Consider the following 14789-nt stretch of genomic DNA (forward strand, 5'->3'; position numbering starts at 1 on the left):
ATGGTGGTGGTGGGGTGCACCGTGCAGTTTAACAAAGCCAGCTCACATGCAGATGGGCGGCGGTCTGTATCTCGCACTGTTTCTGACTTCTTTTTTCTGCAGGCAAATGGATCATAGTCATTTTAAACTAAACATCGACCGGTTACTCTATTTTTTATAATACCCCGAATCTTATATAGAAGAGGTGAACTTTTACCTATTATTTTGCATAAGATGTTGAGAAAAAGATGAGAGTGATAGTAGTGATATACGGTGATTTATAGTTTTACAGTTATTACGTTTCAACCAAATACCCTGTGGGAGACTAAAATAACAATGACAAACATTCACGACAAAATGTAAAAGAATTGATGAAGCTTTTTTTAAACTGTTTAGGCACAAGCTAATATGAGAGTGAAAAGAATTATGGGTCTCTTCCGTAAATTTCACATAAAAACACATAACATTTAAACCCTTTATGTAAAAAAGGGGCCTTGTAAACATTGAAGTGCATACGAAAGTGTGTTTAAGATAGAAAATTCTGCTAATATAACCTTATTTAAAGGTATTTCGTTATTCATAAGTTGCAAAATTATCTTCACAAAATATATTTTGGATTCGAATCTGGTGTAAAGAGTTGCTAGCATAACCGTGTATCACATTCCATCACTTCATGTTTTAGCAAAGAAGGATGGTCTATCATGTCGTACATTCCATCACTTCATGTTTTAGCAAAGAAGGATGGTCTATCATGTCGTATCAATTTATGGCACTAATGTATTTCGTATAGCAGTATAAAAGCATAAACTAGACATAATACATTATTACCATCAGTAGCTATAACTTTGCATAGTGCATGGTCAACTAGGCGTGGGATTCATTTGTTGGGCTTAATTTAGAGATGATACCAATATATATCCTCAAAGTCAAATCGGCATCAAGCAATATTTTTTGTGAATATGTGTCCCTTATCAAACTCTAGAACCACATCGCAAATTAACACATGGTGAGATTCTTACTTTAAGTTGTGAGGTTCAACCCTAACTCTTTTTCACATTTTTAGTCATAAAAACATCTGGATCTAATCTTTTATGGCTTGTATTGATCATAAAATAGGATTGTATTGGAGCTATTTATGGTACGCATGCATGAGCCTTTGTTTCTAAGGATATAGATCCTTTCTTTTGTGGTAGAAAGCCCCATGCTACTTACTTGTATTGACATATTACTTACTGGAATTCACTTGTATGGACATATCGCTTGCTATACTTTTTTTGAATTGATATATCGCTTGCTATACTTTTTTTGAATTGATATATTGCTTGCTGCAATTTTTATTTATCATAATATTCTAGGGAATGGAGTTTGAGGCAAGTGGGGAACATATGGTTAGACAAGCAGGGGGTTAGCCATGTCACATGGACATCTTCAATGTCTTCTTTCATGATCACTCACCTATCCAATGTGGTGGCTCATGGCACTAGAACATCATCAAGCTTTAAGAAAGTTGATCTCAACTCTTGTGCTAAGGCTTTGAATGATCATTTCAAGCTTAGACTAACTAGAGAGCAGATTAGTAACCATGTTAGAACATGAAAGCGAAACTATGTAAAGATTAACTCTTAGGAAGTTGAGTGTTGCCCTTTGGGATGAAGACAATTTCATTATTTTTGCTTGATCATGAGCATTATATAGGGCATATTAAGGTAACCTTGCAGGAACTATTCTTCTTTATAATCTATCTCTCATGTTTTATCTAATAATTGGTCTATTCATTGCTAGGATCATAAAGTTGAAACTGACATTTAAACAATCAACTGAGTAATATAGTGAGATGATTTCAATCTTTGGTGATACTCAGGTGATCAAATGAGTCTCTAGACCGAAGTGGGTGAAACTGAAGGTGAAGACGAGGATGTGAAAGGTGTTGCTACCACTATTGGTTATAATGGCTCAACATCTTCTGCCAAGAGAGCCAAGATAACCGCAAGTGATGAAGATGAGTTGCAAGCAACATTCAAAGTTGTTGGTGAAAGGCTTGTTGTTGTTGAAAGTTTATATAGCCCCTAAGTGTGGTTTTGATAATTAATAACAATACCTATGAACTAACAATCGTGTTAAAAATTGTTAGTAGGCTATTTCATAGGTAATGCATGAAAGATTGAGCATGGATTCATCGAGGAATGCCATGTGATCAAGAAATATGCATCAAGATGAATAAGCTATTGGTGATACTCAGGTGATGCTCATGAGATAAAGGAGAAACTCAAGAAGATTGATGATAAGCGTGAATGATAAGTCACTTATGGAGATTAAGTGACTAAATGTATGAGATTATCAATTGAGTTTTATGAATTAATTCATGTACTATGTGCTTAAGAGCAAGTAGGGTTAGGTTCCATATAAAGATTGACATTAAGAGTGAAGGCTAAGTTACTTATGAAGATCAAGTGACTTAAGGTATAAAGTTATCAATTATGTTTTATAGACTAATCCATGTAATTTGTGCTTGAGAGTGAGTTGGGGTTATACTCCATAAGAAGGTATGAGTAAAATTGAGATATTCATGAAAGATTGAGCATGGATTCATCGAGGAATGCCATGTGATCAAGAAATATGCATCAAGATGAATAAACTATTGGTGATACTCAGGTGATGCTCATGAGATAAAGGAGAAACTCAAGAAGATTGATGATAAGCGTGAATGATAAGTCACTTATGGAGATTAAGTGACTAAATGTATGAGATTATCAATTGAGTTTTATGAATTAATTCATGTACTATGTGCTTAAGAGCAAGTAGGGTTAGGTTCCATATAAAGATTGACATTAAGAGTGAAGGCTAAGTTACTTATGAAGATCAAGTGACTTAAGGTATAAAGTTATCAATTATGTTTTATAGACTAATCCATGTAATTTGTGCTTGAGAGTGAGTTGGGGTTAGACTCCATAAGAAGGTATGAGTAAAATTGAGATATTCAATATAATAAATTGGAATAGCAAGATCAAGATAAACTTAGTGGATAACTTGTGTGCTTGATGCTTACGGTTTATGCCTTGGTGGTGAACCAAATGAAGATAACACGAAGAGTGAAGTCTCTTATGCTTGGTGCATGGGAAGTTATCAAGAGAGCTTCATTAAGCTTTCGGAGATCGAGTGAAGGTCAATATGGAAGCGAGGATGATCATCGTCATCAAGAGAAGATGAGTTGATGATGAGCCTTAAAGAGCTATGATAAGCGTCAGGCTTGGATGATGTGTTCATCAAGTCCGATGAGATTGCTCAAGGTAAAGGTATAATTAGAATATATTTTCTAGTTTTGCCTGTCTCAAAGAGTTTGGTGGGAGACCGGGTTATAGAATTGATACCTGTAGTACCAAGAGGGGCTGCCAAAAGCGTTGCTTGATAGTTGTGTCGAGTGCTCAAATCATGTGCTTAATACAGGATGGGTTTGTGTTGAGAGTTCATTTTACGAGATCGGAGTATCTAAAATGTGTTTTAGATTTAACCCTTTGCTATTTTTGTCCTTAGTGACGAAAATTGGTTGTGACCAAACCTTAGTGGTGTTTGGCATGTTCCATGTAGTACTTAGTTTAATCTGTGAGGGATTAAGCTTTATACAATTGTTGGAAGTATCTGAATCATTTTTCGAAGTATTCCTAGTTTTGATCCAATATGGTTGAGATCATTAATTCAGTAGGGGTGTGTAGCCCTCTAAATAAACTTTCTGTAGAGTCCAAAATCATCGAAATTGGACACCGAGATCAAAAGTTATCGCCATTTTTCAAATGACCATCCCTCTGAATAAGCTTTCCGTAGAATCCAAATTAATATGCTGATTTTGGATGTTCGGATGTGACTTCAGATGTTCCGATGTATCGGAACCTCCGATTTTAAGAAACATAGGGCTCTCGAGATTGAGTTGTTTTTTGGATCAGATGTTCCGATCCAAACATCGGATGTTGTGATGTCTTGTTTTTCCCAAATTTGACCGTTGAGATTTGAATGATCGGATGTTCTGATTTGTGCAGTTTGCAATGACTAGTTTTTAGAGTTTGGGTATAAATACCCCTTGGTCTCCTTTTATGGGGTTGGTAGGTTGGCTACCTTTGCGATGCTTATGAGAAGTGTTAGAACTTGACATTCCACCTTTGAATGCTCCTCTACCCTCTCTATTAAGATGTTGTGAGAATCAAGCCTTTTTGGCTTAGTGAGGATAGAATGAGGTGTGTGATGTTTGTGGAGCTTAGGTTGCTCATACGTGTCGTATTAGTTGTGTGTGTTTGAGCACACAGCGTTGATCGTGCATGAGTTCGGGAGTTTGTTTCTCTTGGAGACCACTGTCTCCTAGGCGGCTTGGTGGTGGATTGTTGCGACTTTGGGAGTTTGTTACTCTTAGAGACCACCGTCTCTTAGACGGCTTAGTGGTGGAATGTCGGCGATCTCCTCAAGTGAAGGCTGTGAGGAGACCCAGAAGTGGTAGCTGTCAGGACCCCGAACCCGGGTTCCCCTGTGCCTCTTGTATCAGTCCCTGGATCAAGTAGCGGATACGCACAGAATTCAACAGAATGATATCAAATACATACTTCAAATACAAATAAGTAAAATAAATACCTGAAAAGCGAAAAGATGGTCTGGTGGACAAGAATCCACAGCAGACCAGCCAGGTAGAAGAGCCTACAGCGCAGCGGAGCGAAACAACAATGCAACCCAATGCCATAGGCAACTTGGGTGCGGACGCGGCCTTAGACTTCTTCTCTTTTACTTCATCTAGGTTGAGGCTGATCTCCAACTCAACAATCTGAAAGCAACAAGACTGAATACAGAAAGTACTCAACAAGTCCTATACTACTTCAAGGGGTTGATAAATGCATAATGGATATTTCAAGGATAAGGCTTTACGGCATAATTTTAAGCGTAAAGCAAGTTTTATACAGGTATCCGGTTATATTCTCCACTGTTAACATTTTGAAATTAATGTAACAAAACTTTTGAAAACAAAGGCAGGCATCTTCTGTTGGTACTGAGTATCACCTCAAGTCCCTAACGTATGAGAAGGTGACCGGGTAACAAAGCTGTCAAAACGGTTTAGAAGTAAAACGGTCCAGGCATCTTCTGTTGGTACTAAGTATCACCTCAAGTCCCCAACGTATAAGAAGGTGACCTGATAGCAAAGCTATCAAAACAGTTTTAAAACCAGAATCAGGGTAACAAGTTATAACTAGAGGTTTTCGGTCCTGGGAGGGGCTACACCTCACTCTGCAGTCCCTTTTATCATATCTGGTGTACGTCTAGTACCACACAGCTTCTGGCGGATCGAGCCAGGAACCTCATCACACGGACATCTAGTCCACACACTCACTCATCAAAACGCACGCACCCGGAGTCTAGTCAAAAAGGTTCTGCCTTCGCATGTCCATGACCGTGGACACGGCTATTCGAATAGATTTACACTCTGCAGAGGCTGTACAACTTTATCCATACGATATGCTCAGCCTCCAACCGTTGCAAGCGGAGGAGTGAATCATACCGAAACTCTCCAAGCACCTTTCCTCCCGGGCTTTTCCACAAGACACGCCAAGTCCTAGAGCTGCATGTTCCAAAGGTCAGCATCCCTTTTTAAGCCTAAGCCGGTCCCTGAAACCTCCAAACAGTGGGACAGATAAACCCTTGGCTGCCCGTTGCTCTCAGCCTCCTGGTATGATGCCCAACTCAGTCTGGTGAAGGAAAAGTCAAGTCTTGTCCATACAGGACGCATGGTTGTACGGGATCGCTAAGGCATGGTGGCGAAATGACTCGGTCCTTAAGCAGCTGGGCCAGGCATCTTCATGGGCAATGAATACCATCATGTAACTCGGGCCCCCAAGAGCATCCTCCTCGGAGGACTACTCTACCTGCCTGCGCCAAAATAGTTTTCACCTATTTTTACACATAACCCTCCATGTCCCACATGACATCAAGGATTTCACGACCATCACGGAATTCACAACCATCAAGGAGGCATGGTATATGAGTTATCATTGATAACAGTAAATCTTGTCACCGAAGAGAAGTGTTTTTAAAAGCGACGTCTCCGAGGAGACGTATTCCATCCTAAGCATGCTAGATATCAAGGCGTAGCCCATCGTTAATATATTTAACAATAGGTATTTCTATGGTGATATGTATTCTGGATGATGACATGTAAGGCATCAGAGTGTTGATAGGATTAACTACTACAAGTAGTTTGAAAGAAAACGCAATATATAGCACATGCGATAATAAGTCCGGTTTTAGTTGATCATGTATATTATTTGAAAACATAGGTTAAGTATGATCAAGAAGATAAGACTTGCCTTCCTGAAGGGTCATGTCATGATTGGTCTTGTCTCTTGAGTTTCCCGGGGTTCTTCTTCATCGTTGGATCTTGCCTTCAGTTCCTTCCTCGCGCTCTTGCTTACCTTGACTTTGAGCCTACGCAGATTAACGACAAAAAGCGCACAACGACTAAACAAATGAACACCAGAGTAAAATCAAGAAATACCAAAGCGGAAGAAGAATGACGGAGAAAACGACGAAAGCTAAACCTAGCGGAAGACGATCGGCAACTCTTAAGCAACACGAAGCTAATACACAGAGAATAGCGGGATAATCCAATGAAGCTAGGTTAAGCTGTTAACCTAGTTATTTTATTAACCTAAGAGAAAGCCTAAACAAATCACAATTAACTAGTTGAACGCTTATTAGATTAACTTCCGGAAGGCGACAACTAGAGATTCTACGTGTAGGTGAGTGCACGTGTATAGGCATGAATATATGTGTAATACTTATATTTATATGTATGTGAGCATGTATGCATATATACGTAAGTATAACTCTAGGTGATTAAAACTATAAGTGCTTAAGTGTCAGATTAAACATTCTAATCTATAGCAATAAATATGGTTATTTAGCAACTAAACTTAATTACTTAGTGTTTTTAATTACCACACTAATTTAGTTATATTTTATTGCTATCATAAAAGTATACATGCAATTAATAATTAGATTAATCTATCCTTTGAATATAATTAATTAGTTATCAAAAGGTTATTTAATTCATTAACTATTAACGTGTAAATTATTCTATCATATTCTATTAACATTTATTTATTTATTTAACCGCTACACTTGTTAACCTATCATTAAGTATACTAAGATTAATCCTATAGCTTAATGTATGAAATAACGATCCACTCCAATTAAAATAAAAGCAATCTTTAGTTTATTTTAATTAACAAAAGGACTGATCTAAGATTAAGCTAGGTTATCACATACGACAATACTACGATCATAACTAAACATAATTATCTAACTTCAACTTTATTTATTAAAAGACGAGATCTAAATCTAGATTAAACGCCGCAACACGAATTAAATACCGGATGAGAAAATAAACAAACTTCAAAATTTACAATATTTGGCATGGAGATAGATTATGATTTTAGAGAAATATCGGTGAAAGAATCGCCGAAATCGGAGTTGAAATGGATGAGATATGGCTATCGGAAGATTTGTCGGAAAGATAAATCCTGTAAATTAGAAAATCCTACTATTTCATGGATTCGGTCTATGGCTTTTGTAGACCGATGGTGGTGGAGGGTGTGGTCCACCGTGGACTGGAGTTAGTGGACTTGGTCTGTGGCTTTTGGTGGACTGAGGGCTTTCGGTGGGCGGTCCACCACGGACCGTGGCCGGTGGACAGGGGAGCCAGCCTGTGGGGCCCACATGGAGGTGAGAGGGGGCGGCCTAAAGGGATAAGGCCGACTGGGCCTTCGGCTTGTGCGACTGGCTCACAGAGGAAGAGAGAGGGAGGGGCGCCGGGGGGAGAGGGAGGCGGCGCTAGAGAGAGGGAGACGCCGGCCGGGGCGAGGAGCTCATCGGCGGAGATCCGGCCGGGCTCGGTGGAGTGGCGTGGCGCGGCGCAGAGGCGCACATGGTTGAGTGCAGGCCGTGCAAGGAGATGGCCGGCCGAAGCTGCGGCGTGGAGGAAGAGAGGGCCGGCGGGAGAAGCGGCGGCGCGGCCGGGAGGAAGGTGGCCGGTCGGAGATGGGAGGGAACCGGAGAGGGAGGCGGAGCTCGCCGACGGAGGAAGGGGCTCGCTGTGGTGGTTGCTGGAGAAGGAGGAGGTCGGCCGGGGCGAGAAGGCGCGCATGGCGATCGATGGTGCGGCGCGCGTGGAGTAGCGGCGCACGGCGGCACGGCTAGTGGCGCGGGGGAAATGGCGCGGCTGCATGGAAGGGGACGGCGGCGCCGGAGAAGGAGTTCACCGGTGGCCAGTTGTGGTGCGCGCGCAGGAGCGGTGACCGAGCGACCAACGGTGTGGGCCGGCGCGCTGGTGGCCTGGCGGCGAACCGGCTGCGGCGTGATGGCGCGGCAGCACGACGCGCAGTGCACAGAGGAGCGCGCGGGCGGTCGAGCGCGTGGGCCGACGCGGGACGGTCAACATAGGCCAGCCGGGACAACGCACGGGCGTGGCGCAACCAGGGGTGCGACGCGCATGGTGGCTGCACTGGGCGGCGGTCGAGCAATGGTAGGAGGAAGGAACGGGCGCTGGGAGATGGGGAGAGGGAGGCTCACCAAAGATGGCCGGAGCTCATGGCGACGGAAGGCAGCACAATGGAGGCTCAGCGATGACGCGTACGGCGCGGCGCAGCTGCGGTGCTTGCCCGGGAGAAGTAGCGCGCGGCTGCTGCGTGCTCAGCGGCAGGGATGGCGCTCGTGGCGAGTTGCTGCTGCTATTGAAGTGGAGGGGAGCAAAGGCGCCGGTGGTGGTGGTGCCACTTCTGTGCTTGTATGCATGTGTGTGTGCTGTAGGGCTGCTCGGTGCCGTGTGCAGGGGTTAGGGAGAGGAGAGCAGAGGTGCTGCCGCAGCTGTGTGTGGGTGTTGTGGCTTGAGAAGGGAGAGGGAGGAAGAGAATTTGGTTTTGCCATCCTCAGTGAGAAGATCAGGGGCATGGGTTGGAGGGAGGAGAGCAGGGCATGGGCTGCTGCTCTTGGTCGGAGATCACAGAGAGAGAGTAGAGAGAGAGGTTAGAGAGATGAGAGAGAGAGCATGGAGGAGAAAAGAGATGAGATATTTGTGTAACCAATTGATGGATCTGAATTGTAAATGAAATGTGTGATAATTCAATTGAATGAATGTATCCGAATTTTGAATTCGAATACATGATGATTCAATTGAACTGGATTGGATTGAAATTGGATGAATGATAATTGAAGGAATGATTAGAAATTGTAATTGGATTTGTAATGATTCAAATTGAATGTATTCGAATATAACTCGAATGAGTCGAACTGGATTGGATTGAAATAGGATTTGAGATATTTGGGATTAAATTCAAATAGGAATATTTGAATTCGGATCTGAATTTGGATTCGAGATAGGATTAGGATTTGGATTCGATTGAGTTTCAGATGAAAAGAATCTAAGAAATAGATTTGAATTTGAGAAAGGTTCAAATTCCAATCTCCACTCAAGAACCATAAAAGCAATTAAACCAAAATTCATATGATCAATTCAATGCAACGATTTATTTAGAAATTAACTTGGTGCTTTCTGGAATACTTAGCCCAAAATAATATATTTGAATATATACATACGAGTATATATACACCAAATATATACTTCCTTGATTTTATACTAGTTTAATAATTAGAAAAAGTTTAATTTGGAGCGAATTTTGCTATATTTTTATATGCTAAAATTCAGGTGTTACAGTAGCGGAACTCACCATTTTCGGAGTGGAAGAAGAGTTAGCCATAGTGGAGATGAGGAGTGCATGTATGCAACCTCGTGAGAAAAATGGTTAAAAAAGATATAGCTCAAGTGTGACGAGCTTTCTCAACGGAGACGTAAGATATCAGTGGATATTCGAACTTCGGTAATAAATTATTTATCTCTGTATTTCCTTACTCTTGTCCATTACATTGATTTAATTATTTGTATGCTTATTTGTATGCGTATTGAGTTAATTTCGTGAGAATAGTTTGAAACATTCGATGAATAGTACCAACATCTGATGAATAGTATTAGAACATCTGGTAAATAGTATCAGAGCATCCGATTAGTAGGTTCGGACCTTCCGATTAGAGTTTCTCGTATTGCTAGATTTGAATAATCTTTATCACTCTAGGGTCGTAACATTCACATTTATTTAGTGTAATTGTGCACTAGCTAAGCCTAACATATTTAGATTTTTCACTTGTGAAAAATACGTTAGTTGATTTTCACTGCAAGTTTAGGCCAACTATTGAATAAAAGGACAGAGTTTTCAAAAAAAGCCTATTCACCCTCACTCTAAATGACAGCATTGTCCTTTCTGTTGCTATAATGAAGGTTGGTGCCCCGTACAAAGAGGTGCTTGCTTATTTGTTTGACAACTTGCAAAGCCTTTTAGGTTTTGAGTGACATATATATCTTATTTCTATGCTTATTTAGTTGATAATCCTTATATTGTCAGAGCTTTCAACAAACTGCTATTCTCTCATAAGTTAAATTGGGTTGCTAGATTTGTGTGAGGAACTGTCTAGATAATATTCCAATTAGTCACTAAGTCGATCATTTGTGGAATCACTCCGGTAGTCCCTATATGTGTTTTCTTCTAGGATCGGAACACATGCCTTTACAACAAGCACATCATCACGGAATATAATAAAGAGCGAGTAATTAAAAATAAGTTACAAGTCTTTAGTTAATTCAAGCTTTGCAACAAAATATATGATTCAAACATATGTAGAGTAATTACGTAGCGGAAAGTACACAACTACAAAGAGATGGGTAGCGCCGGTTGCCCTAAGGCGTCACCCCAGAATATCCACATATGAGTAATATGCACTACTCCTGCTCGTCGCAAACATCGGCGGACGTAAAGTAGCCAAATACAAGTTCTTCCTCACCTGGAAAGCAAAATAAGTATGTGAGTACGAAGGTACTCGCAATGCTTAACCATAGTGGACACTTATAAATAGTCCGACTCCAAGGAGAACGCATTTTTGGGTAAAGTAGAAAGGTCTCGACCACAAAGGGTTAAATGACATTTACCATGCGAAAGCAATTTGAACTCAAGTGTAAGCACCTACACATAACTTAACATCATTGTACCATGAGATAATCAACATAACATAGTTGTACTTGAACCGTAGCAACTCATCATCAACATCACCATCCACTAACCATCATACCACAATAACATCCCAATATCGAATCTCTACGATTGATGTGGATAGATAATAGCTTGCTCATGACTGAGAGCACGACAATTCGAATTGATCTTACACCTTGCAAGGATACCTCTTTACCCACACGACACGAGGACCATTCAGTTTGTGTCACCCGATAAAGTGCACACAAGGGGATACTCATGACAATCTTTTCCAATTGAGCTCCGACCGTTTGAACATGCATCTATAGGTGCGGAGGTCCACTAGAGCTACTCCTGGAGCACCCCCATTTACATCTAAAGGTGTGGAGGTAACTAGAACTACTCCCCGAGCAAACTAGATACCTCTACAAACCTATTATGTCCACACCACATTTACGACGTTACCTCTACAAATCTATTATGCCCACGGCACCATAGGCTCACAAGCTAAAATGTCACAATTGTAAAAGATATTCGGCTTATCTACCATTATATCGACATGTGGTTAGTACGAAAAGTGCTGAAGTCAATGACAACAACTGACGATGTTTAATCTACTCAAGCGGGCCTAAAGTATCCGAGACTCCCTTCTTGAGCCATCCCTATCGCCGGCTCGAATCTCGTCTCATCCTCACTGACTCACATATCCTATCATCATTTTGTGTAATAGAAGTAAGCCCTAAGCTCGCGAACGATGACCAAACCACCGCTAGACTTCTATCGATGACCTAAGACTTGCTAAGTATAACATGTTCGTTTTAGGTTAAACCATTCAAAGCTATACCTAGGGTTACAAAGGATCAAGGGATAACAATACCAAGAAAAGACAATACAACAAATAGGATCTACTCTCAAAACCGACGTATGACTTATTGACAATGCAACATACATAAAACATAATTTATCACTTGACACAATATAGGATCCAAAATAATGGGATGAAAATGCTTAGATGCTTGCCTCGTGGTTCAGCTTGATCACAAACAACAAAAGAAGCAACCTCCGGATCGTCTTTGATCACGCTCACGTTAACCTCCAGTCCTTTATGATGAGTATGAGAGATGCGATGATATGTGCTACATGATGTATAAAAGTAAATAATGCATCACAAGATCAAGCTAAGAGCATAAGACATACAAAGGAATAAAGAAGACTTGCGAACCAAACTAAGTTGGAAGTTGACAACAGTCCGGGTCAGGCCGGAGTATCTGGGTTCGAACCCTCCGGGTCAACCTCCAGTCTGGTTCTCGATTAACACTTAACTCAATTCAATCCGGACTATCCAGGTTATACTTCGAGAGAGGCTCTCGCTTAAATTTAAACTAAATTACCCAGAGTCTCTAGGTGGACTCGGATACTCTGGATGTTGGCAGACTAGATTCTTGCGGTGATTCTTGCGGTCAATTCAATCGTGCATGTTAAATCCATTCCACCTAAACATGGATAAGAACTAGTACAAGGGTTCTAAACCCAAAACACACCCTAAATCCTAACGAATTTTGAGAACAAATCAACGGGTATTCACTGGGCCACCCAGACTATCCGGGTCCCACCCGCAGTGTTTGGGTTTGGACAGTGAGCATTTTCTAAGGGAGAACTTGGGCCGAAACGCTTTGCGAGCTTCACCGATCAAAAGGGAATCATGTATGATATAGTTCATAGAACCTAGAACTCACTTACCACTCTAGCAACATGGTTTCTAAACAATTCTCACCCCAAACCCTCTAATTCATTCCAAAGCTCAAGAACACGCGTTGCTTCTCCAATCCTCGAATACAGCCCTCAAAACCATCTAAATCCGAGCTATAACGTGCAATACTATCGTGGAAAGCCTAGTGTACTTACCCAAGATCCTCTGCCCATGTTGGTGGCCTTTGGTTGAGAGAGAAATTGGAGGAGAAAGCTTGGAGAAGAGAGAAACAAGCTGCTGCAAAAATAGTGGGGCAAGGTTGACGAAAATGATTGCCAAACCTTCAAATCTTCATGCATGTGAGAAACTCTTGGATGGATAGAGAGTTAGGGAGGTGGGGAATGTAATGATAATACATGCATACCTCAAATCCAAATGCTTGAGGTGGGATTTTTGGGTGGAAAATGAGAGAGAGAGTTGCTCCTGCTAGCTGTTTGGGTGTGGGAGAGGGAGAGAATGAGAGTGAGAGAGTGGAGAAAAGTTGCTGCTACTGTCCAAGAGAAAGGGGAGAGGTGGGCCCCACTTGCAAGTGAAGCAAGTCCATTTCAGCTATACCCTCATTTCTTTCTCTCCTATTTCTCCTTCTCTCTTTTATTAACCCAAGGATGCTCTAGTGCTTCAATAATTTTAGAAGTTATGGTGCAACAACAACAAAACAAGATGAACCCAATATAAATGAATTCATCCGCCCCGCTTATGTGGAGGTTAAACTACAGAAAACTCTAACGTCGAATATTTTTATAACTCAGAGCAATTTGCTTAAACAACCATTAGAAATAACAAGCACTCATCAATGCTTAATAATTAAATAAGATGTTTATGATATATGATTATGCCTAATGACATGATTAAGGAATTAGGATGTGATAATTTGTTAGTGAAAAAAATTCATGGATGGATTCTTTCTTGGATGATGGCTTGTATACCTACTTGCATCCATGAGGAATGTCAGCTTTCTTTTGCTATTACCCCATAAAACAATGAACTATGGGTTAAGGATCAGACTTTACAATTTAAATGCGCAAGAACTAGACTTGCTAATTATGTGACTATGTATGTATTTGCCATTATGTGTGTAAGAATCATACTTGCTAATATGTGTCCATGGATTTGCTATTATGTGTGCATGGATCAAACTTGCAATTTTTTGTTTCAATCTATCATAGTGGTAATCTCACCAATTTTGGGAAGAGGTCATCACATCATGCTTGTCCATTCTCATCCTTTCAACCAAATAAATATTTGTCTCATCATCCGACTCTTATCCTACTAACCGAATAAGAAATTAGATCATCCAACTCATCTAAGCAAATAAGGATATGGGCTTATCTCATCCATAAAAACATAGATTGCCATAAATCATCTAATCTTCCACTCCAACTAAACACACCTTAATTCACCGGAAATGATATATACGGCACGCATAGCCCATAACAATCGCCGCCAACCAGCTAATGTTACAACACAGTATTTACTTAGTTTGGCCCAATACAAGGCGTTTGACCCACCCGCTATTTACTTAATTTGACCCAATTACGAAAGCCTGCTTTTATGTGCTACCTCCTGAAGCTTGCTTTTGAGGTGCTAGCTGTCTCGGCCCAATATGTTTATATTCATGCACATTTTTTCTTTCTTGGTACAAAATCTTTTTTCTTTGTAGTTTGATTTTCTTCTTAGTTTAACTATTTTTCTTTTTTCTTCCTTTACCCTTTATTTCTTCTTGTATGTTTTTTTTATCTGTATCACTATACGTATATTTGTAACAAATAATTCTTTTTAAAATTTGTGAAACTTTTGGCATTAACCATTGTAACTTGTTTAACCAGTTACTGGAAGCTTTGTTAGTAACATTGGAAACATGTGGAACTTTAGTCATTAACTTTTGGAACTATTAAACCAATTATAGAAACTTTTATTAATAACATTTGGAACTTAGTCAACTAATTATGGGAACTTTG

Source organism: Phragmites australis, chromosome 8 (genome assembly GCF_958298935.1).
Source record: "Phragmites australis chromosome 8, lpPhrAust1.1, whole genome shotgun sequence".
Classification (NCBI taxonomy): domain Eukaryota; kingdom Viridiplantae; phylum Streptophyta; class Magnoliopsida; order Poales; family Poaceae; genus Phragmites; species Phragmites australis.